Here is a 22,739-nt window from a genome sequence, read left to right as displayed (position 1 = left end):
CCCCCCCCCCCCCATACGTATATGTATGCACGCACACCCACCCACGAGCTCATCCCCGTCCAGTCGGCACATCCCGGCTCGCTGTTTGCATCCATCAACCTGTCCGCATTATAGGTCGTACGAGGCACCAAAGCAGCGTGGAAAGTCGCGGGTAATTCCTGGTAACTCCTCCCCGTGGGCTGTAATACCATTGTACGCCGTGCGCGACTGCAACGGAGCTTGCCGTAAGCTCTTGCGTGCATCGCATCGTCAAAGGATTTCATTAACTCGGATTGTAGGCGATTCGTTTCATCAGCTGGATCTAATTTTGACTTTAAGCCTGGCACTTAAAAAAAAAATAAAAAATAAAAAAAAAATTTAACGATCGGGCAAACATAAGCCAATTGCTTGGAATTCATTAAAAACTGGACGAGCGCATCCTTTTTACCTTTGTCTGAAACCGTATCTATTTCTATATAGCTCACAGTGGACGGATTCACGTGCTTCGGACGTAATTACGGATTTTTTAATAATACCTGTTCTAGCTCTTTTCGATGTACCCACCACCGATACTACGAAGTTCATACTTATTTTAATCAAAGAACCCAATTGACGTTAAAATTTGTAGATTTACTCATTGAGTCGTAGTTCAGCTGAGAATTTCGTTAAAACTTTTGTTTGAGAAGCAATCGAAAGCGCTTGAAACAAGCTTCAATTTGAGTCCCAGTGGGGTAGAGAATATTTGTCTTGTCAAAAGTTACAGACAATTTAATCCACGCTGTTGGTTTGACGATTGTGTTGTTAATTTTCCACATGAAAACTAAAAAAAAATATGTTTCCAAATTTTATTGAAAATTAAATTTTTTTGGAGATATTTTACACTCGTGGTGTTGATCTGACGGGATAAAAACAAACCACGTAGGAATCGAGTAAATAATATTCATGTTGAAACTGTAACAATTTTGCTATGGTAATAAATGCAGCAGTAATGCTTTTCGTGCAACAGTGTGTTGTCATTGACATGGAATTATTCACTTGTTCAATATTTGAGAGAAAATTAATGATAATTAAACACTTATTGATGTGGAAATGCAATCCTAGCCAGTGAATCTTGCAAAACGATAAATAGACACGTAATTAAGTACATCCTATCCTATGGCACAATGTACTGAATAATCGATTGTTCTTGATGACCAACTCTAGATCAGACGAAGTTTGATTGATTCATTCTAAGATAAAGTAAAACGTATCACTATAGATTAAGCAACATGAGACTCTCGAAATATTATGCCGAAATTCACGCAGATAAAACTCATGTACGAGCTCTAAAGACGATAAATGTGTCGATGCTAGTTGCGACGGAATCGCTCAAATACGCAAAGCCAAAGGTTCAGCTTCGAATTGTACACGGCACAGAGTGATGCGCAGCCATAGGTGGACGGCTGATGGATGTGACGCATCATTCATCGTTGCCAAGTAAACGAGAAGCCATTGGACACACATTCCGGATAAAGGACAACTAGAACAAGGCACAACAACCTGTGCACACGTGAAACGGCGCCCATCTGAACTCTCCAAAGATATCTCTCTGTACATGAGTATGGGGCGAGTTCCAAGTTTCACTCGAGCTTTCGGGTGTGGACTCGATTGCCTCGCGTGCAATTAATTTGTCGCGCCCAACGTACGTATACGGCCAAAGTGAGGATATGCAATCGGAGATTGGAGCTGACGTGTTCAGCCGATCTGCGCTAGAATATATTTGTGGTCGGGTATTTACGAGGCTTTGTATAGGTGTGTATTTGCGTATGCATTATATACACGATCACGCGAGACTGGAGACCAGGGGGTGCATTATAGTCAGCGCTGGTTTGTGATCGTTACTGCGTATTAATCCGTTACAACGGGTTGGAGCATTTCAAGTGTATCGTGCGTTTATCACTGTCTTCCGTAATGTTGCACGTACAATACACGGGCTATAGCTCTACTTTTACGTGATTCGGATGGCCCATCGAGTTCTATTCAAAAGTCACCCGATTGTCTTGGCATTCAAGCAAAAATACCCTTTTAAAGCTGTAATCGGTGTAAAACTGATGCCACGCAACGTTACGATTTGACGAACAATTATTCATCCAGCGTTAAAATTGTGTAGGTTCTGATGCATGTCATTAGTACCAATCATCATCAATTGTAGAATAATGCGCGTGTGCAACGCGCGTCATCGTAATCATGTACTGCATTTATTATTGATTTAATACGTGTAACACATGATTGGCATTTAAACCGGTGAGGATTAATTAATAAGCTTTCCTTGGGCTTCGGTATCTTTTATTAATAATTGAAGTATCTACTCCTGCATGGAAATTGAAAGAAACAAAAACAAAAAAATGTATTTTTAATCATTTATTTTTTAGATGTAAATCTACTAAATGCATTTAATTAGTAAAATCGAGTGCAGTCTACTGAACTTTCAAAAAACAATTGTTTGTTTGAAAAGGTCTGGGATGTTTTTTTTATAGAAACACAAATGTGATTTGCATATATTTGAGATAAAGATTGCCTGTTCACATGTATTCCTACGTGAAAAAGAGCGAGGAAACGGATTTGAAATCAAGAAAAAAAGTTTTTACATACCGTATCGTTTTACAAAAATAAAAGACTGAGCCTTTTCCTATGCCTTCATCAGCCTTCTATCGGAAAACTCGTCATACATAAAGCGCGTCTGGGAAAGTGCATGAAATCGACGTTCCAACTATAGCCAAGCGTACACTACACCGAGAAAAAGGAGGCAACAAAGAGGAAAAAAAAAAAAAAAAAAAAAAAAAACAGAGAAGACCTTTTTTTCTTGCTCCTTATTTTGTTATAACTGATATCGCCGATGCATCAGCAACAGTGGCAGCGTCTCGTTTTTCATCCATTCAATTAAGCGTCCGGGCCTTGTCTTTGTTTTTGACGAGGCTGTTCTAGCCAGTGACGTGCGCTCGCGCCTGAAAAAAACTTTCGGCTGAAGCTGCGTTCTTGGCCTGTCGACGTTTTTGGCACGAAGAATCGCGGATGATGCCGGGTTATTAATTTTTTTGCCACGGAAAAATTGTACGTTACATCGTCCGTCGGGTGTACAGTGCAATGTGTATGATTGATAATTGGTCGAAATTTTTACACGGAGCAAGTCGTGTGTTCTCTTCGTGCGAGAGGAAAAATAATGAGCGGAATTTTACACAAGATTTTACCTTCACTTCCAACGATATAGTTGAATCCAAATTACGGTATATTAATCACCTGACACGATTACAGTTTTGTGAAGAATTGGTCCCATCATTTTTTATACCAGTATCGTTGACGTACTGTTGATTTGTAAATTCATTTATCATTTTTTAAGAATACATTTTATTTCTTCTTTTTTTCTTTTCTTAATTTAATTTATTAAAGTGGTTATCGTATCAGTTGCAAATAAAAAACATTTAAAAAATGCATAAAATTCATAAAAAAGTACTATTTATTCATTGAAACTCCAAATTTTAGTATAAGTAAAAAATTTTAATCATGAGTCAATCATCAGTTTATAGTCACATAAAAAAAATTAATAAAAAGCCAACGTTTAACGTACAATAAAAAATCACGAAACTTGCGTTTTCTCAGTCAACTTTCGATAACTCTCGATTAAATTCTGAACGATCACTCGTCCGACAGTGTAGAAATCATTATGTTCAAAAATTGCACGAACGGTAGTTTATATATTCCAAGAATTTCGTGCAATAATGCAAATAGTATTTCACTCGTATAGGCCGAATTCACAACACAGAAGAATTCTTGTGGTGTTTAACTTGTCTACTAGCTGCATGTTCTGAAAAATTTACCAGATAACAGTGCAACGTTGAAAAAAAGTGCTATGACTATAATTATGATCCTATGGGTACTTTTCAAGGTAATGTAAATGAAAAACTAATAAAAGGACTAGCTGGGTAGGGAGGGTAAAAGTTCTTCAAACGAGTTTTTCACTAACTATGTGGATTGAAAGAAAATGTAAAAAGATATCCTTATGCCAAATTTCAAGTCTCTATATCACTCTCAGCAAGTGTGATCGATCAAACAATGTTTCGTTTTTTTTTTTTTTTTTTTTTTTCCGGTTTAGTGAGAAAAAACTGATAGATTTATAAACGTGCACTTTTAAATAAAAATTCACAAATTTTTTTAAATTATTGGTACTAAATTGAAATTTCCAGACACGATCAAAATTTAAAAAAAAATTTAGTAAGAAGCCATTTACTATTACTCATTTCACATAGGTCCAAAAAAATAAAAAACTACTATTCTGGTAGTTACTTTCATTGTCACTGCGACAAATAATCCTAAAAAAAAGCTCCGCAAAACCTCTACTAAAAGTTAGTTCTTAATTATGGTTTTATCGAGTCTTGCACATTTATTAGTTGTGATTAATATGCAGAGAAATATAAAAAATTTCGTTTTTTATTTTTTTTCCGTCTGTTTCTCAACTTTAAAAACCTAGAAAATTCCTGGTGATACATTTTCGTTGTATTATTTGAAAGATAATTTTTGTAAGAATTTTTGAATATTTTAAATGTTTCTAAAAACTTGTATTTGAAGCCAAAAACTTTCAAAAAATTTTTGTTTATTTTTTCATCAAACAGTTTTTTTTTTAAATTAAAGTTTAAGTTGTTAACACATAAAAGTTGTAAAAAAAATCTTTACACACTTTTATTTTTACGAAAAACAATTTTTTAATAATAAATATCGTACCTGATTCAAATTCTCTTATGTCTAAACTTAGGAAAAAAATGATTGACAAATAAAAACATTTCGGGAGATTCAAAGAACTACTTGGATCCTCTTTTGAGGATGATGTATCTTTTTACTGTCAATAATATAAAGATTAATGGGTATTAATTATACGTCGTATTTTCGCATCTAAAAAGGTTTCTAAGGCTCTCCCATGGTAAAAAAAAAACTTTGATGAATTATACAAAAAAACTATGAATATTTCACAGATTACACTCCACATGGTTACTTCTGGTTGAGAATAAAAAGAAGAATGCAGAAAATTCAATACCATAAAAAAATATGAAGAAAAGGAGTCAATAGGATTTTCTGGACTGTTTACGCTGCCAGGACGGTAGGGGGACTGTTGGAGAAGTCAATACCGAGCCGATCGAAAAAATGATGGATCACATACGGAACTGTGTCATTTCCATCTACCCACTTTTCTTTAGTGCGTGCGTGTGCATGCGATTCACCAAAACTGACTGGGTGTCTAATACTTTTTGGTGTCGAAATAGTGATTAGTGTTAAACTTTTTTAGAATATGTGTGCAGCTAATTTATTAGTAGGGGTATATCTTTTTTGGCTAATATGATGTTTGGCCCCAAAAACGATTTTCAACATTTTCCAACTGCTCAAAAATTAACTTTAAGCTAAGTCATATGTTTAAAATTTTTTAAACTATTTCAACTCACTAAGAAGTTTTTCAGTTTTCAACATTATTCGGATCAAACTTTTGTTACGTCGAAAAAAAAAAAAAAAAAAAAAAAAAAGAACAAATGTTCCTGGAGTAAAAAAGAGCCCTAAAGCTGTCTTCACAGCCCAGATAAAAGAAAAAATCTTTCACCCACTAAAATTCCTCTAGAGAGAAACATATTTCATTCTCCACCACATAAAAATAATATAGTATTAGCTTTTTTTGGCATTAGGAAGAAAAAAGAGAGAAAAAATGTATGTAAAAAATTAACGACATCCGATCTTCAGAACCGATAGATCGCGTGAAATAAGCAAAAATTGCTTTCCAGCTGAAACCACGCCGCGGGTGCCTTACACACATGCATACATTATAGTATAGAAACTCCAATTTCAGAGGCACACACCTCGAACCCACCCAAAAGCACATAACGAAGACCTCACCAGAGGTAACAACAGTCGTTGGCCGTAATGTTGAGTTATCGTAGAACGGAGGGAGAGAACTATTCTTCAATTTTTTTTATAATCCCAGTATTTCCTCGAGGCGTAGGCGTGAGTCAAACTATCAACCTATTGGTGCGATCATAAGCGTCGTGTCCCATGGGTGGCTCTTTGAGCTTTGAAACGGTTCCTCCAGGCCGTAGTTTGCTGCTTTGTATACCCAGAGGGGCAAGATTCGTAGGTGCGCACGCGAAGGGAGTCGCAAGGGTGTGATATAGATGTCTGATTATCTCGCTTAGGGCTACAGGGTCTGGTGGAAGGGAAATTGGTCGATTTTCTTTTATTTTTTTGTTCCTGAGTAAACTGCAGCTGAAAGGGTTATTGTTTGCTCACCATTAATTTCAAGTGGTCGATGTTTGTTAGACATGAATTGTTATTTGGATGATTGATGTGTTGTCGTACAGTTGAAGTGTCTTGTTATTTGTATTGTTGTACGAGGTGGACATTTTTTTTTTTTTTATGAAACTTGGCTATACAAGCCTTGAATAAAATTTTCTCTAATAGAAATCATCGGGATAATTTCTTTTAGCTGCCTCTACAGCCACAATAAATGCAATTGTAAAAATCTCTGAATATTTGTATACGATCCTATACCCGGATTCTCGATGGATGTCTGTCATATTTTTTTGTTGCGCACAACCCAGCAACAATCCCAAAGCTTTGTGAATCGAATTTCGCTTACATACAAAGTGCTGTTGTAGTATATTTACAACGCCATGGATGCACGCCTAAATGTTCTCCTTGAATTGGTACACAAATCAAGTTAAATGCCACAAATGGAATAAAAATCATAAAGTGGTGCTCACAAAAGCTTTCGATTTTCTCGCTCACTTTTAAAAACAACTTGTCACTCGCGTGTACTCGACAAAATGCATTAAGCACAGGCAAAAGGCTTCCTCGACGTGCATGGGAAATTAAATTAAACTCGTGTCCATCGAAAACTTTTTGGATTTTTTTCTTTTATTTATTTACCCTTTGACCTCGACAATAGAGTCCTCGTAAACTCGGGCTAGTGTACATGCAACTGCACTTTCGCGTTCGTTGCTCTGCAAAAACGTCCAATGAAAGTTCATGCGCAATCTGCATTTTGAAAAATCGCCCTCGACGGCAGAGCAAACGTAGTCGTACGAAAAAAAGGCGCAGAGAAAGCGTTGAAAAAAGTGGATGGATTTATGTAAAAAACTAAAATTTTGCATACAAGGAACGAGTGCTACAATTTTCACCAAAAGTAAGAGTGCTGTTTCTGATGTTGCTAATTTTTTGTTTTGTACAAGTACATTTTTATTACTTCAGAGAAAAATAAAATCTTTTAAATTATTCTTGTTACTTTCTTGAATTTTTCACACAACGATTTTTTTAGTTTTTAACTTCTTTTATTTTAATATCGCAAAAATAGTTTTGAAAAATTTTTTTTTTTTCTTAGAATCGGAAAATAATTTCAATAATGTTGATAAAGAGTAAGAATAATAAAAGTATAATGAATCTTTGTTAATACAAAGTGGTTGAAGGGATATTTTTGAAGTCTCCAAATCACGTAGTTATTATTTAATTTTTTAAATTTACACGCAAAAACAATTTTTTTTCGATTTTTGAAATGACAGTGTAATGTTTCGTCACTTAAGGATAAAAGAAAGTTATTAATAAATACATTTTTTTTAAAGTCCCACATGACTACTATCCGTTTAATAGAGGTAAACATTTTTCAACTAATACTATTATTGAGTTCTGTAATCTTTGGATGAATAAAATAAATCTTCCCCACTGGCAAACTACAACTACTAGGTTGGGTGATATAAAAACGAAGCTATTTCCCAAAGCAATGACAATATTTTAAAGTAATGCAGAAATACATTAACGTTCGTACATACAGTGGAAAAAACACCACACGTGATCCTCCCTCCGAAAGCCGACAATTCACCTGTGCTGACGGTATAAAAAAATTACATGCATTCCTATAAACGCGAGCACGAACCACCAACCACATTCTCTTTCGGTAGGTCCACCCCAAACTATGTGCGACCCAGTTATTTCACGATTTCGCGTACACAGGGTCAGCCAAGCGTTATACGCCTACGCACATTCGCGTGCCGACAATGAGAAACGAGAAATCAAACATATGCGAGCTGTTTGGCTGTAAAAAGTTGTAGCTTATATGTGCTGTACCATCTGATTACGGAGCAGAAACCCGCATTGATTTTTTCGGTGCTCTCACGGCTTAGCGTAGTATTCTCGCGATATAAAGCAGCCGTCGGGCGAACAAATGATTAAGGGCACGCACGCACGTAGGCACAAAGCCAAGAAGAAATAAAAGGGGCGACGACGAGAAGTCAATTGCGCACGGAGAAACGGAAGAATGGCAGAGGCCGCTCCACGGACCCGATGCGGTCTATTGTACTGTTATGGTTGCCGGTCGAGATGCTACAATGGGTCTTAATGCCGGTCGCCGTTGCGTTTGTTAATGACTTTGAAAAGTTGTGGCTTTGCGGATCGAGGGATTGGAGATCAGTTGGCCGTGCAGGTGTTTGATTTTTTTTTTTGCGTTTAAATACTCGTGAAGTACTTAATCGGTGCTTTGGAGATACTCTGGTAAGCTTGGACGGGGAAAAAGATGCTGCGAGTGGTAGGAAATGCTTTTTCAGTTTTGTAGAGGCTTTTTGGAGACAAAAATGTTTTTTTGGTTAAAGTGCAGGAAATTTTACGGTATTCTGAATTTTTATTGAGATTTACGTGAAATTTTCTGCTCACTTATGCATACATATTTTTTCTACGAGCAGCGTTCTCACACTTATTGTGGTTTGAATTGAAAATTTCACTTGAGCGAAAAATAAGAACTGCTTCAAGAGTCAGGATGAAAAATTTTCAATTTGCAAACCTAACTTCTTGGAGCTAATTAAAACTTTTTGCCACTAGGGAGAGAAAGACATCCCTTTTTTTTTTTTTTTTCACATTATGTTTTGCACGAAGATTTTTGAGACCCAGATATTGAAAAATTCAATATTGTACACGTTGACACATAAAAAAATATTTTACCGTTTAAAAATTCAGATGTAAACGAAAAAAAAAATGTTGTAACAAAAAATTAAAATCACTTTTATCAAAATACTCAGAACCGTAGCTTTACCACGGCAAAGTACAATAACGACCCATGTCGACGGAGATACAGTACAGTTTTCCAAAAAAGAAGGAGGAGAAAAAAGAAAAGCCCTTTGCAGAGTCCCGAGACTCGGGGACAATGTCTTATTTATCCCAAATAGATCAGAAATTGTACGGGAGAGATCTTGAAATGGCACAATGAAGAAAAGCCATCTGATAGGGCATGGAGGGAAGACGTTTGTTAAAAGGGAGAAAAAAAAGGATCCAAAGCACCTTACAGCACAGCAGCTGATAAACGCCAACGCACGTCAGCCAAATGTTATTGAAAACGCCAACGACAATTGTCAGATCCCCTTCCCTCTTTTTCCTCCATGTCCTTTTTGCCAGGGGGATTGGGAAAAATAACAAAGGAGGGCAAAAATGGACCTCTTTTTTTTCTTCTTTAATTTACGCCTCCATTTAAAAATATATACAGCCCATGCGGTCCCTATTGGTCGCTATGCGCTTCAAACGGGCATCCAATTACGTATTTCCGGTTTGCTAAGAAGCACATTCAAAGAACGCCCGAAAGAAAAAAAAGGAGCTGTCAAAAATACAATGCAGACGGCCCGAGTAATTATGAAGATAGCGCGTGGGGCTTTTTTCAATGCGTATTCGCGAATCAGAATCCTAGCTGTGATTCAGTCATTGTAGTGAACCAGAGGTTCGGATAATGCATGTTTGCGGTTGCAAGAAATTTTTTTACTGTTTCTTTTTTTTTTTTTTTTTTTTTTTTTTTTTTTTTTCATACGAGACACGTGTTGCTAAACGAAAATCGGGGCGCGCAATATGCAAACGACCGCGTGTTTGGTGCCAGATTTGGGATACTGTAAACGGAGGGAAAATAGAAAATTTTCATTCTCCGATACTTACCGTGCGTCAAACAAAAGTGAGATGACGAATCATCCCAAGATCGACTTATGCATAGATTGATGATGATTAATTTATCCGATGATACATACGGAAAAAAAGTTCGTATTTGTCATACCAAGAAAAGAGGGATCAATATAAAACAACAGTCACATAAAGATCGATGCAATAACAAGCGTAATACGTGAGAATGATGTGACTGTTACCTTCACCGAGTAGCAGATCAATTTGAACGAGATAATAACGAGTCACGGCTCTGCTCGTCATTGAATTTACCGCGATTCGCTTTCTCATGATTATAAACGTGCTGATTGAGTTTTGGCAAAATTATCGCGTACGTTTACATGTACCGTGCTCAATCAAAATGATACAAAAAAAAAAATAAATAAAAAAAAGCTCAATAAATTAATAAAAATGCAAATCCGTGCAATAGCAAAAAAACTAAATTAGCCACCCCTCTGTGTATGCAAGACACGTCCAAATTGTAATATATTGTAAATTGTCAAGGAGAAAGAAAAAATGTTTAATTTAACGAAGATTCTCCGGGTAGAAATGAACAGAATGCGCCAAAGGTCACGGCTCTGGAGAGCAGTGCCAACACGCAAGCCAGAGACCACTCCAGCAGCGGGGTGTATACAAATCGCGATCGGGGTGCTAAAGATCGTTGTGTGTCGGAAGAAAAATGGGGGGAGGAAAAGAAAAAAGAAAAAAAAGATGTGCATGGAAAAAAGTAAGCAAACACTCACTTGGCTGACTATTCCTCCGGAAGTGGTCCAGCAGGCGATGATTATAGTCCCGCGAAATTAAGATGCACACGAACGCAGATAACACGCACGTGCGTCCACGCCAATAGGGAGAAACAGATAGAGAGAGAGAGGTTAAGAGGAAAATATGACACTTGAACGTCCGCTTACAGGATGTATTTTCCGAGAGTTAAAAAAGAGTCCAGCCTAAAGAGCAAGCCTCGTGGGATAATAAGCGAGTGCTGCGTGTCCGTGTACGCGTGCGGCTCACCGAGCGGTTAAAAGACAAAGTGCGCGCTACGAGCTTGCGGCCCGGCTATATACGCTGGCCTTCCCCCTGCCAGAGCCAGCGGTAACAGCGCGCGCACTCGCACCTGTGCTTGCGCAGAGCTTCCTCCCGCGAAGCTTCTCTCCCCCTCCCCCCTTCAATACGGATGTTCAGTTGCCCCATTTGGCTAGTTCCTAGCTCGCGTGTCCCTTTTTTCTCATCCCTTCCGGAGTCTGCGTGCAGTTCGTGCGGGTATATAGGTGATGTTTAGGTGGCTCGCTATACCTATACGGCTGTATTGAGAACTGGCTCGCGGATGGACCTTGCAGCGATACTGGGGTAGCCTTTTTTTTCATCTTTGGGATGTGCTCCATACCTGGTTTTCCTCGGCTCGTGATTTATGTGCCAAAACTTGTTTTTATGAAATCTAATCTTTTTTTCCCTTTTTTTCCTTTTTTTTTTATCCAACGTAATGAAAAATAGAGGACCAGTGAAAGCAGCAGCACCTTTTGTTAGCGTTTTAATAGGCTGGTCATCTATGAAACTTGGGTTTTACTCCCCTGACCAAGCCAACCATTCAACGTGTGTATCAAATAATGATGGTATCTGTTTGAGCTTATAATACATGAGCTCATATAGTCTCACGGGATAAATTAATCCTTTACGAACGACGGCATATGTGTGTACACACGGATGGATAATGAATAATTTCAATCGACTCAAGCGAGAGTATCTGAAAATTCATCAGCAGAGTTATTCTCATCCCTTGTACGATATTTTGCTCTACTATTGTACGATGAAAAATAAGAAGAAAAAAAAAAAAAAAAAGTCTACACACCCTATTCTCTGTTATACAGTATACAACATACACGCTCCCCTGGCTCGTTTATTATTTCTTTTTCTCCCACTGTGTCTTTTTTCTTTTTGTACGCATGTGCGTAGGTATACACATACGCGTACTCGGTGTTTAATTTTCATAACCCCGTTTTTTCTCTTGAAGCATAAAAATCGTAATTTTTCATGTACACCCTCAACAGTGCCGTATCCTTGAATATGTTATTTTTCAATTATTTTACGACGGGCGCACGTATTATGTAGGCATTGTACAGCAAGCTGCCGGTATCATTTATCTCTTGGAATATCGAGCGCCCGCCACATGACGTTGATTCCGAAAAATTTGTCGTGCTCTGCATTGCGACTTGGCGGCGAAAACGGATTAAGGACATTTTGAGAGTGTATACATATGTGTGTGTGTTTGCATGTTTGCAAAAAGCCGGCAGGCAGTGGAGGAAAAAAATATGCGAACGCGCCTCCGCGATCAGATGCTGCGGGTCTACTGTTTTATCCTATTCCAGTTTTTTGGGCACGGATGAGTGCGACGTGGTCGTATAGTGAGGAGTGGAGATAATTCAAATAAGCAGCCAAGAAATTTTTTTTATTGGTTCTCTGTTAGGTGTAAGGAATCATCTTTGGCGTACTTGAATGTCTGGAACATTAAAAATAATGATGACAAAGAGAAAATTCAAATGTAAGTTTAAAAGTGTCGATGGGGGAAAAATGACAATTGTGAATTTATGAAAAATTGTGATTAACAAAAACTAAAAGTGTTTGAAAGCATTCACTATCGCCGTACAAACAACTTTCAAAAGGGCCGAGAACAGGAGTGAAAAATAAAAATTTGTCTCAGATCCGGATGCTCATACATATCAGTCGTACATAAAAAATAAAAAACACGTTTTTGTAACGTGATATTTTCTCGAAAAACATTTCGCACCACGCGATAACAAAGCTTTTTCTCTTTTTCAAGAAGGGAGTACACTGCCTTTCGCGTCTCCTTTACATCTCCCTTGAGAATATCGAGCTACTGCTATGCACCGGCACACCTTTGTAGTGATCATATTTTATATGGAAGAAGACGTTGCCAGGTTCCTCGTAAAAGCATTTACGTATGGACGAGATGTATCTACAAAATGACTATAAAGGACGTAGTTAATTTTGGTTCATGGAAGCGTGGCTCGTAAAGTTACAGCTCCACTGTCGATATCTAGGTTTCTCTTGTTAGGATTTTATAGGAAATGCCAACATTACACAGGATCTTGATATAGAGATGTTGACATTGTTAAGTGGAGGCATAAAGCTCAAAATTGTTGAATAACTATGATAACATGCGCCCTTTGCGTCATGCATTTCGTATATGTGGTCGAGTTTGGATGGTGGATCACTAAAATTTTGACACTGGGAACTGATGCCAAGTTTCTTCGTCTAGTTACTGTGGACTAGGAATCCATTTTTTTAATCACAAAAATAGAAATAAGTGGTCCATTGAAAGGTTTCTCAATTAAAAATAAATTTCGTCCTTGAATAATTTAAAGAAAATTTTTTAACGTTTTTCTAAGCATACAAATTAATATAAAGTTAAAATGGCGTTGAGTAACTACTGTTTCACTCGTACATATTAAAGGTAAGGAAAAAAAAAATAAATAAAAAAAATATGAAAAAAAAAAAATTTTGCTACTTCTGAGTGGAAAGATAAAGTATTCACGTATACAAGGCCATTCAAAACCCTTAAAACTGCTCCAGAAAGTAAAGTATGTATAGTTTTTTAAATGAATTGAATTTACCAAATCAATAACAGCATTTATCTTCATTTAAAAAATTGTATTTTTCATAAAAATTTCATTTAAGGGGATATAAATATATGACTGGTGTGAAAAAAAAAAATTGGTCTAACAGATTTTACGAACACGTTAATTTTAATTAAACCAACATTGGAATTTTTATTGGCCAAAATCTTTTTTATTTTGAGAGTGGATACAATTATTCTATGGCAAATTTTTTTTTATTCTACTAATATTTCGCTTAAAATAAAGCTAGTTACAAAGATTCTATTTTTGATCTAATTTTTTATTTATTTTTTTTAAACTAATGCATTAACAACCAATGCTTAAGGATTAAAACCAAATTTATTTTTGTAACAATGGCATGATCCGAAAAAACACGTCAAATGAGGCCAAAAAGATCTTAACAAACTTATAATTATATCAAAAATCACAAGTTATAATTTTTTTTAAAATCATAAGTAAAAAATTATTGATTTTCAATTACGTCAAAATTAATCATTCTTTATTACAAATAATTATTTTAGGTTTTAATATTAAAGACATTCCAGTTAATAAAAATTCACGTAAAATATAGTTAAAAAATTTTAACATCTGGTTATATTAAAAAATATAACTTTCGTATTTTTTCAAAGCTGATAGCTTTATGTAAACAAATCATCGTGGACGGAAATAAAAAATACTTCTTTTACAAAACATGATAAAAACTCTCTTAGTGAAATGATTAGAAATTTTTTAAAAATAAATAAATTCATCATCACAAATATTCATGAAAATTATGTGGAAATATTTATTTGACGAATGAGAATAATTATGAAGCTACTAAAACAGTTATAACAAAAATCTCGTTTTTTCTATACGTAAAATTTAACTTTTTTCCTGAAACCATTAAATAATACACCTTCCACAATCTCTATGAGCATAAAAAATCTCTGTCTAATCCACTCACTGGAGAAAACATCAATCAGATTCAACTACTTTACACACTTAGGATCGCCCACCTTGCACTATATGACCTCTTTTTGCAACAAAAAGAACTTGGTGCAATCTGTTCAAGATACTGTGAGTATAGATTCTTTCTTATCACTGGAATTTGTTTATCGAGCTGTAGTGAGTGTCTGTTTTATCGTCTGATGATACTAAGGATATCCGTGATAACTTCTCATCTGCAGAATGAAGACCTACAGAAGGGTCTATCGAAAAAGGGAAAAAAGAAAAGCGTCAGTGATCTAGGAGAAAAAATACACAAAGATAATCTATTTGTTTTGTTGTATCTTTTTTCTAGAAAAATAATTCACTGGTCCCAATTATATTTTTTATTTTTTTTATATTTATTTCGTTAATTAAATCTAATTTACAGTAAAAATGCGCACTGCCCAAATATAATCTTTATTATTTATTAGATAAAAAAAAATTTTTTTTTTTGCACCTTCTAACAAACCTAATTATAAGTTAAACAGATGAGTGAATATATTTTAAGCCTGTAACATTCAAGTACTTGCTAAAATAATTATTCAATAATATTAATTGTTAACATAATGCTTGAACGCAAGGTTTGCCCCTAGTGCACAAGTATGTTGTGATATGGGCAGTTACTTTTGAGTTGATATCTAATCGAGATAAATTATGTCTAAAATTTTAGATATATTTTAGTACAAAATGAAAATAATATTTAGAAGGTATTTATATTTTAACGCAGTTATGAAAACATATATCACACATATGTACACTTTTATGGCGTTACAGAGCAGACAAATATGTGCGAAAAAATCGCAGGAAAGCAGCTGATAGTCTTGAAGTATAAACAGCGCGAAATATAAAATTGTAACGTATGTAACATCAGTTTTTTTTTTAAAGTAATTTATATTGAAGTTTCATTGAATCAATCAGTTAGAACAAATTAACCGCAAAAAATATTGTACAAGTAATTATCAAGGAAAAAAATCACTATGATTGTTACACTTTAAAAAAAGTAGGACAATAATTTCAAAATATTTTCTCTATAAAACTATTAAATGGATTCTTCACTGGTATCGTGTCCCTTAATTGGACTTATCTTAAAATTTTGATGTGGATTTTTAATAATTAGTAGTCGAGATCTAAGACGGCTAATTAAAATGGGGTAGAGTTGTTGCTTATCCACTTATCGTTTTCATCTCGAAAACTTTATAATAAATTTTTTTAATCTGAAAAGAAAAGAAATTCTAATAAAAATTAATAAGATCTATACTTTAATAACATTGGCTGTTGGATTTTTAAAAGTGAAAGTGCAGAAAGTTTATTCAGAAGGTTCAATGTAACATAGACTCATGGGTATCAATTATTAAATTGTATTCAAAATACAATCTAAATAAATCAAAACTAAGAAAAAAATTCTTCTAGTTAAAAATCAGTTAATTAAAAATAAATTGTCATTTACAAACGAATAAGCGAACAAAAAACAATCCTTAAAAAAGTTATGCTTCATAAAATTTAATTAAAGACCCCCACATTAAATGATTTTTATTTTCGAAAATACATCTGAAAAAAATTTTGAAAACTTATACGCACATATATTATATTTTCAAGAAAAACGTAATTTTTTTCAGTGTTAACTAACATTTCTTATTTTTTTCCAGATCTTCTTAATGAACTATCAGAACATTAGATGCTATTAGGAGGAATTTTTTCACCTCATCCTCTTCAATAAAACTTGTACATCAAATGAAAGGAATTGAAATACAATTTACATTAATTTCATTCAATACGAATTAAAGATTCAAGTTTTTAACTAAATAATAATAATCTTGAAAGATTATTTATTTACAAAATTCTAGCCTTTCTAGTAAACCGAAAGAGGAGAAAATTTATCAGAAAAAAATCTTTTTTCAATGTTATTTATATATGTATTATAGGGAACTTACAAATAAATACATTAACCGGAAATCTAATCTGCCTGGAGCGACAAAATTGGTCGCTTAACTTGTTCGCTATACACAACACAACCACACTGACGTACAATGAAAATGACGGTCGTTCTCTCTCCCCCACGCATACGGTGTTGTGGGGTGGATCTACGTCAGTTCGAGGTGCAAAGAATTTTAAGGCATGTACATAGGGGCTTCTTCACGAAAAAACTGAGAGACATGGGACTCTGAACTTGGGACGTCTGAAGAATAACAATATGCTTGTGGTTACGCATACATGTATACTACGCCACTACGTTGCGTGTAATTTTTCATTGTTTTTTCTTAATCCGAACTGATGCATAGTTTTTTCGTTGAAGGGGAGCGATGAAGAATTGCTTTCCATATGTATAAATAATAAATCGGCCGAAGAACTCCGAGCCTCGTTCGCTCCACCCTCGAGGTAGAGTACGTGCGTGGGCGCTTGCGGTATGGTGGGTAACTCTCATTCACCTAAGGCGGTCTCCTGTATCTCTTGCTCTGTTGCGCGTTATAGAGTAAGTTTTACGTAACCATACAGAGTTTCAAGCCCTATAAGTCGGGCTTTACTTGTTTATTTTATTTTATTTTTTTTTTTTTTCATACAGGAAACAAGTTACGTAAATTGTTATTTTGTTTTCCGTAAACGAAAAAAAGTTCTGGTTGTGAAATAACTTAATTGTATAAATGTTTATTCAACTTTCCAAAGTTTAACATTTTTTTTACAGAAATAATTAAAATATGGACGAAAGGGTACAAAGTTTTGTATGAAAATAATAAGTCGGTAACGGCGTGACTTTCAATTTCTGTGTAAGAGAATAAAAAAATAAAAAAAGGTAATACTTGTTACGTGAGTTATTAGGAAGAGAGTCGTGCGTCACGGTAAAACTAGGATAAAAATATATATACATAGTTGGGGGCAGAGCCAATCATAGCAAAGAAATTAAAGACGGGCGAAAAGACGGATTGATGTTAGGCGCGGTGGAGCCTTCGATTAATTGTACTTCAGTGACCTAAAACTTGAGAAAAAAAGTAGCTCAGCTACTAGAATCGATAAATTATTTTTTTTTTTATTATTATTATCCGTTGATGGGAGTCAACTTACGTTCAACTCAATATATCTCGTTCTCACTTCGACTCTTTATCGTCCAATTAGGGTCTTGACTGAATGACCGTGAGATAAATCGAGAATATCGAGTTTAAAAGTACCTCTACTGCGAATCCAAGTGTTTTAAAACAAAGTTTTTGAATATTTTTAGTTTGTCGCAAGTTTAAACATTTTTTGAGGATTTGAAACGTGCGTAATCTAGTGTTAACCAAATAAAAGGTAGTCACTAGATATTTTTGAAATATTAGAGACCTTTTAACTACCAATCTTTGATGAGCTTTGTCATCGCACAAAAGACAGCCAGACTGAAAAAAAAACATTGTAAATACAAGCAGAGTAGGCAAATTTCTTTGAAAGTGTCAAAGCTCGGATACGTGTGTGTATTATTTATACTCACTAACTCACGTTATTAATTTTTTTTCCCCGTTTCTATGGTGAAAGCTGCGTGTGTTGAAGAAACAAAAGATGAGGATAAAGGAAAGGGAGGGTAAGAGAGCAAACGTGTGTACTACAAGCGCATGGTTCGAGGGAATGGGAGGAAAAAAAAAACGATGTGAACAAATGAAACGAGGCAAGGCTGGAGATGTTTCGAGAGCTTGCGTAAAAGCGCAAGAAAAAGAGGAAAAGAAAGGGGAAAAGATCCTAAAAGAAAGGGGCTGGCTCACAGCTCGTTGTCAATTGAAGCTTTTGTCTGGGAGAAAAATGTGTTGTATTGGAGGTGAAAGGTCCAACAGTCAAGGATATACACGGGAGTTTGAAAGGTAATTTAAGCACGATCCAAGTGTCCATCACTGCTGTATGGGCTTTTTCGGAGGTAAGCGTGATTTAGAAAAAACTTTATTTTTTCTCTATTTTATAAGAAAAAAAGTAAGTGAGAAGACAAAATATTTATATTACAGCTATATACCCTGAGGAGCCCTAGCAAAGGGCGGTTAGAAACGTGCAAAGATGCTGAGCACTCGAAGTGTGACGTACGTTCTTTGGTACGTGACGAGAGATGAGAAAAAAGTAGCATTCGGGTGTTAAGAAGTCTTATACATATGAAAGTTATAAATGAGCTTTTGTGTTATTGCACATTTTTCTATGAAATAAGAGTAAGTTTTATGTGTTTGACGTAGAAGCAGAAACAATGCATTATGCATAGAAAACATCAAAACGAAGACGTTGTGTTAAAAAATTCATTTCCATCGTGAAACTCGAGCGCATCTGCATAAGCCCAATAATCCATGGCAAAAAACCTCTATAGGAAAATTTAAAGAAATCAAGTTACGCTCATAACGAGAAAATTCGAACTCTTTTAAAAAAAACCATTGTCAAAATTTTCTCAGATGCTCGTATCTATAATTGTAAAAAGAAAATAATGCACATTTACTCTCACGCGCTACGTAAAATGAATAGAAGATAGTCCACGAAAAAATTGATTTTCTTAAGAACCAAATCATAATTTTTATATTAATCATAAAATAATACAAAATAAAACCATGCAAAGACAGCTTTGCAGTGAGACTTAGTAAGTGTCAAAATTATTAGGCCACAGTAAAAGAGATACTAGGAGGTCAAAATTTACATATAATGTAAGCTCACCGTTCAGTTTACAAATTTTCATTAAAAATTCACCAAACCTGATTTCATCCGATAAACTACCAAAACCTGTTAGTTCTCAACATAATTTTTTTTGTCGATGTATTTTATTTAAAATTCAGTGTTAGCAATCAAGTACACAAAAAAAAATCTCACCTGAGACTTACTGAGTTGAAAAGCAATGCTAGCTACATTAATGCGTGATTATTTAAGTAAAATCGAAGGACGACCTTGAATAATCCGTAACTCTTGATCCTATAAATGTATTTCACGGCTCAGAAAGACTCATATTTACTCTATACTAATCCCTCATTCATTTGATAAGAGTGAGATAATCCTTTTATACGAAATCATCCCTTTTTTTCCATGTCATGGTGAAATCTGACTTTTTACTTTCTCAACGAAAACTTCACCTCTTGCTTTTATTCCAACGACGTAATGGTACAACGATTTTTCACGGAATCTCCCAGCTCGCAAGAAAAAACGCACCGGGGGGGGGGGGGGAAACAGCGCAAGCGCCCGACATTGACTTGCTTTCCTTCCACCGAAACTCGCTATACGCAAGCGCTGCTCGGTCGCTTGTACACACACATAGTTTCACCGATTAAGCTTAGGGAGTTAGGGACGACTGCGCACGTCCCTACACTTTTACACCGATCCACAGGTCGAGTAGGTGTAGTTATACATCGACGTCGCTTCCCTTCCTTGGGGTACTACGTACACCTCAGCTGGGGTTAGTCGTGTCTTACGCTGCACCAAAGGCAGCAGGAAAGAGTCGCTCGCTCGAAAAATCAGTACCTGAGCTGACAACTTGGTTTTTTCGTGCAAAAATGGACTCGACGGAGCGGCCAAACGCGCGAACGAAGTGATCGCACGAAATCTACGAGCAGAAAGGGGTAAGTTCGTACAATCATGTACTTAATTCAAGTGATGGAAGCGCGAAGCTTGCGCATACGTATGAAGCGACGTTACGCTGCATACGTGGGATTTTGTATGCCATTTACACTTGTGCCTTTCCATATGCGGCCTCGATCTACTTGCTCGCTCGAACAATGCACCTGTGAGTATATTACAAAATACACCCACGTGATGCACCTACTGTACGAGAGCTTACAAAGTCCGACATCCAAGTAGTCGGTTCATGCACGTTGATAAGAAAAAAAAAAAAAAAAAAAAAAAAAAAAAAAAAAAAAAAAAGATTCCCCATTCAAAATAACTGTTATCGCGCTTGACAGCGGAAAGAGATACGCGGAACGAGGAAGCTCGAAAAACAGGCTTACCTTTCGAGCGAGCTAGCACGGCCTTGGGGGAACAAGGGAGGAGAACCACGGCGCACTCTATCACCGGAGACGCCGAGGAGCCACCCCCGTCCCTCCCTTCGGGTGCCCTTTTGCCTCCCCATGACGCGCGCGCGCTTGAGAGCTTTCGCATATACACACAAACACAAGTTACCTTTCCCCCTCGACCAAGGCCGCGGGAAGCAATGTCGCGTACTTGCTTATTGCACGTCTTTTTAAATTGGATTTCCACCCCTACCCCGAAAAAATCATACGTGCATAGCGTGTGTAAGTGTGTATGTGTGCTGACACTGTTGTCATGTTTTTGATATCGATTGACTTGCCGCTCTGGGACCTGTTCGAAGGAAGGATGTGCGCGTGCGTAATTTTTATCACGAGCTTGCTGTGTGTCGTCGCACGCGCGCGTTTACGTGAATGTATAGAAAGCCGCTTGGATGGTGTGCACAAGCTTCTGTTTCTACTGGACAGCTCGGGTATTGTACTAGGTGCACGTGAGCGTATGTCTTTACGCTTGAGCTCGGTTTTGGTGCCACTCTATCCCTCAAAATCTTATGAATTCTTGTTTCTCGTTATTCCACGTGATGGACAGGCTAGGCGTGTTGAGCTTGATTGGAATACGTTATCTTCATTATTTGATTTAATTCAATAATTTAATGAAAATTCAAAATGTATTTATGAATAGTACCCCTTATAAAACCAGTAGACTCTATTACATACCACATTGTGTGTTGTAGTGTCTGTTACGCAGATTCGACGTAGGTGTACTTGCGTGTTTGTGTTTTAATTGCGTTTCTCGTCATGATTGCGCCATTACAATTGAAGGTTTCATTAATTGCGAGTAGTTACTATCGGTCCAATGATTAATGACTGATACGAGTAGTTTTATTGAGGTCTCTGTTGTCCATTTCACAAAACTAAAATAATGTGTCATATTGTACCTTTTAAAAATTTATTTTCAACTCCATACAGTTTATGTTTGATTTTTGAATATAAATATACAAAAAATTTACAAATTTATGAATACTTATTTATTAATCAAATCATTTTCTTTATTACGAACAACAATGTGTTGTAAGCTTCGAAATCATACCGTTTAACATATAATTTTTTTATTTAATACCGTGGCTTTTTTACATTTTCAGTTCAAATAGAAGATTAACTTAAATTGCGTACTTGAATTGAGTAAAATTATTAATTAAGAAAATTATTTCTGTTCTGTGTATGATTAAACAAAACTTCCGAAAATTTAATAAAATAAATCCTTATGATAATAAGACACAATAATTTTTAATGAAAATGGTAAAAAAATAAGTCTTAAATACGTCCATTTATTGGTGTTCATCATTTTCAAACGCAATAACTTAATCAAAACATTGAAAAGAACCGCCAAATCTACAAAATTAATCCAATAGAAAGTAGGTGCAATAATCTCGTTTCCTCTCTAAGCCCTTTTCAATCCTTTTACGCAAACACCAATCGTTCCTCATCGGCCTCCTTCTACTCGTCCCGTACTTGCGATTCAAATATTTCCCTTCAATGGCCACCATATCTCCATTCTCTTCTTCTTCATGCGCTCAATCGAGCATCCCCAGTTTCGATCATGAGATCTTCGGGCTTTTTCTCTTTTTCTGGCCATATCGAGATGAATCACGGCGAAAATAAGCGATCAACCCCGAAATTCGGCAAAGCACCAGCACAAAAGGAAATCACCCTGCCTCGCACGCACTCTATCTCCACCTGTCGACCTTTTTTTGACAGAAAAAAAGGTCTCCCCTTTCTTGATATCTACTAAGAATATCAGAGGGAGTCTTTTTTCCGTCCTGCCCTTGAAGTTGGGCTTTTGTTCGCTGTCAGTACACGAATACGAGGCTCCAAAAATATCAGAGCACAAAATCTGCTTTCTCCATCCCCCAAATCGTCCATACATCCCGTAAGAAAAATGATACTGGAACGAGATTAAATTCCTCCCCCACGGGCAAAGATTCGGGACAACTTATTTCTTTTCTTTTTTACTTTTATTTTTCATCCACCTCTCTCGCTTCAGTGTAATTTCACAAAGCTTAATTGTTGACCTCCTGCCGTCGTTTTTATTTAATCGCTTTCTCCGGTGCTACTGTCGATTCTTTTACTCCGATTGGATGGAAGCGAGAGCGCAGGAGCTCTGTTTTTTCTTTTATCGCCAGGATAGTCTTAACGAGGTCTTTGACTCCTTTAACGGTGCCCAACATTTTTTATTATTCACGGGATTACA

At 36.1% G+C, this 22,739-nt stretch overlaps 2 protein-coding genes across 2 annotated transcripts in view; one reads left to right on the top strand and one right to left on the bottom strand.

Annotated features, from left to right (window-relative positions):
- Nucleotides 1-10,962, bottom strand: part of Scp2 (Sarcoplasmic calcium-binding protein 2) — a 71,651-nt gene extending 60,689 nt beyond the window's left edge. The window contains exon 1 of the mRNA XM_014349333.3: nt 10,695-10,962. The gene's annotated coding sequence lies outside the window, so the exon portion shown is untranslated. The remainder of the gene's footprint in view (nt 1-10,694) is intronic.
- An 8,897-nt stretch (nt 10,963-19,859) lies between these two features.
- Nucleotides 19,860-22,739, top strand: part of Rab3-GEF (Rab3 GDP-GTP exchange factor) — a 38,489-nt gene continuing 35,609 nt past the window's right edge. The window contains exon 1 of the mRNA XM_089597119.1: nt 19,860-20,086. The gene's annotated coding sequence lies outside the window, so the exon portion shown is untranslated. The remainder of the gene's footprint in view (nt 20,087-22,739) is intronic.

The sequence above is a fragment of the Copidosoma floridanum genome, unplaced genomic scaffold (assembly GCF_036245765.1).
Source record: "Copidosoma floridanum isolate Cflo_tuat_1 unplaced genomic scaffold, Cflo_Japanese_pri ptg000030l, whole genome shotgun sequence".
NCBI lineage: Eukaryota > Metazoa > Arthropoda > Insecta > Hymenoptera > Encyrtidae > Copidosoma > Copidosoma floridanum.
Note: the sequence above shows the minus strand (reverse complement) of the source record. Positions and strands in the feature narration are given on the sequence as shown.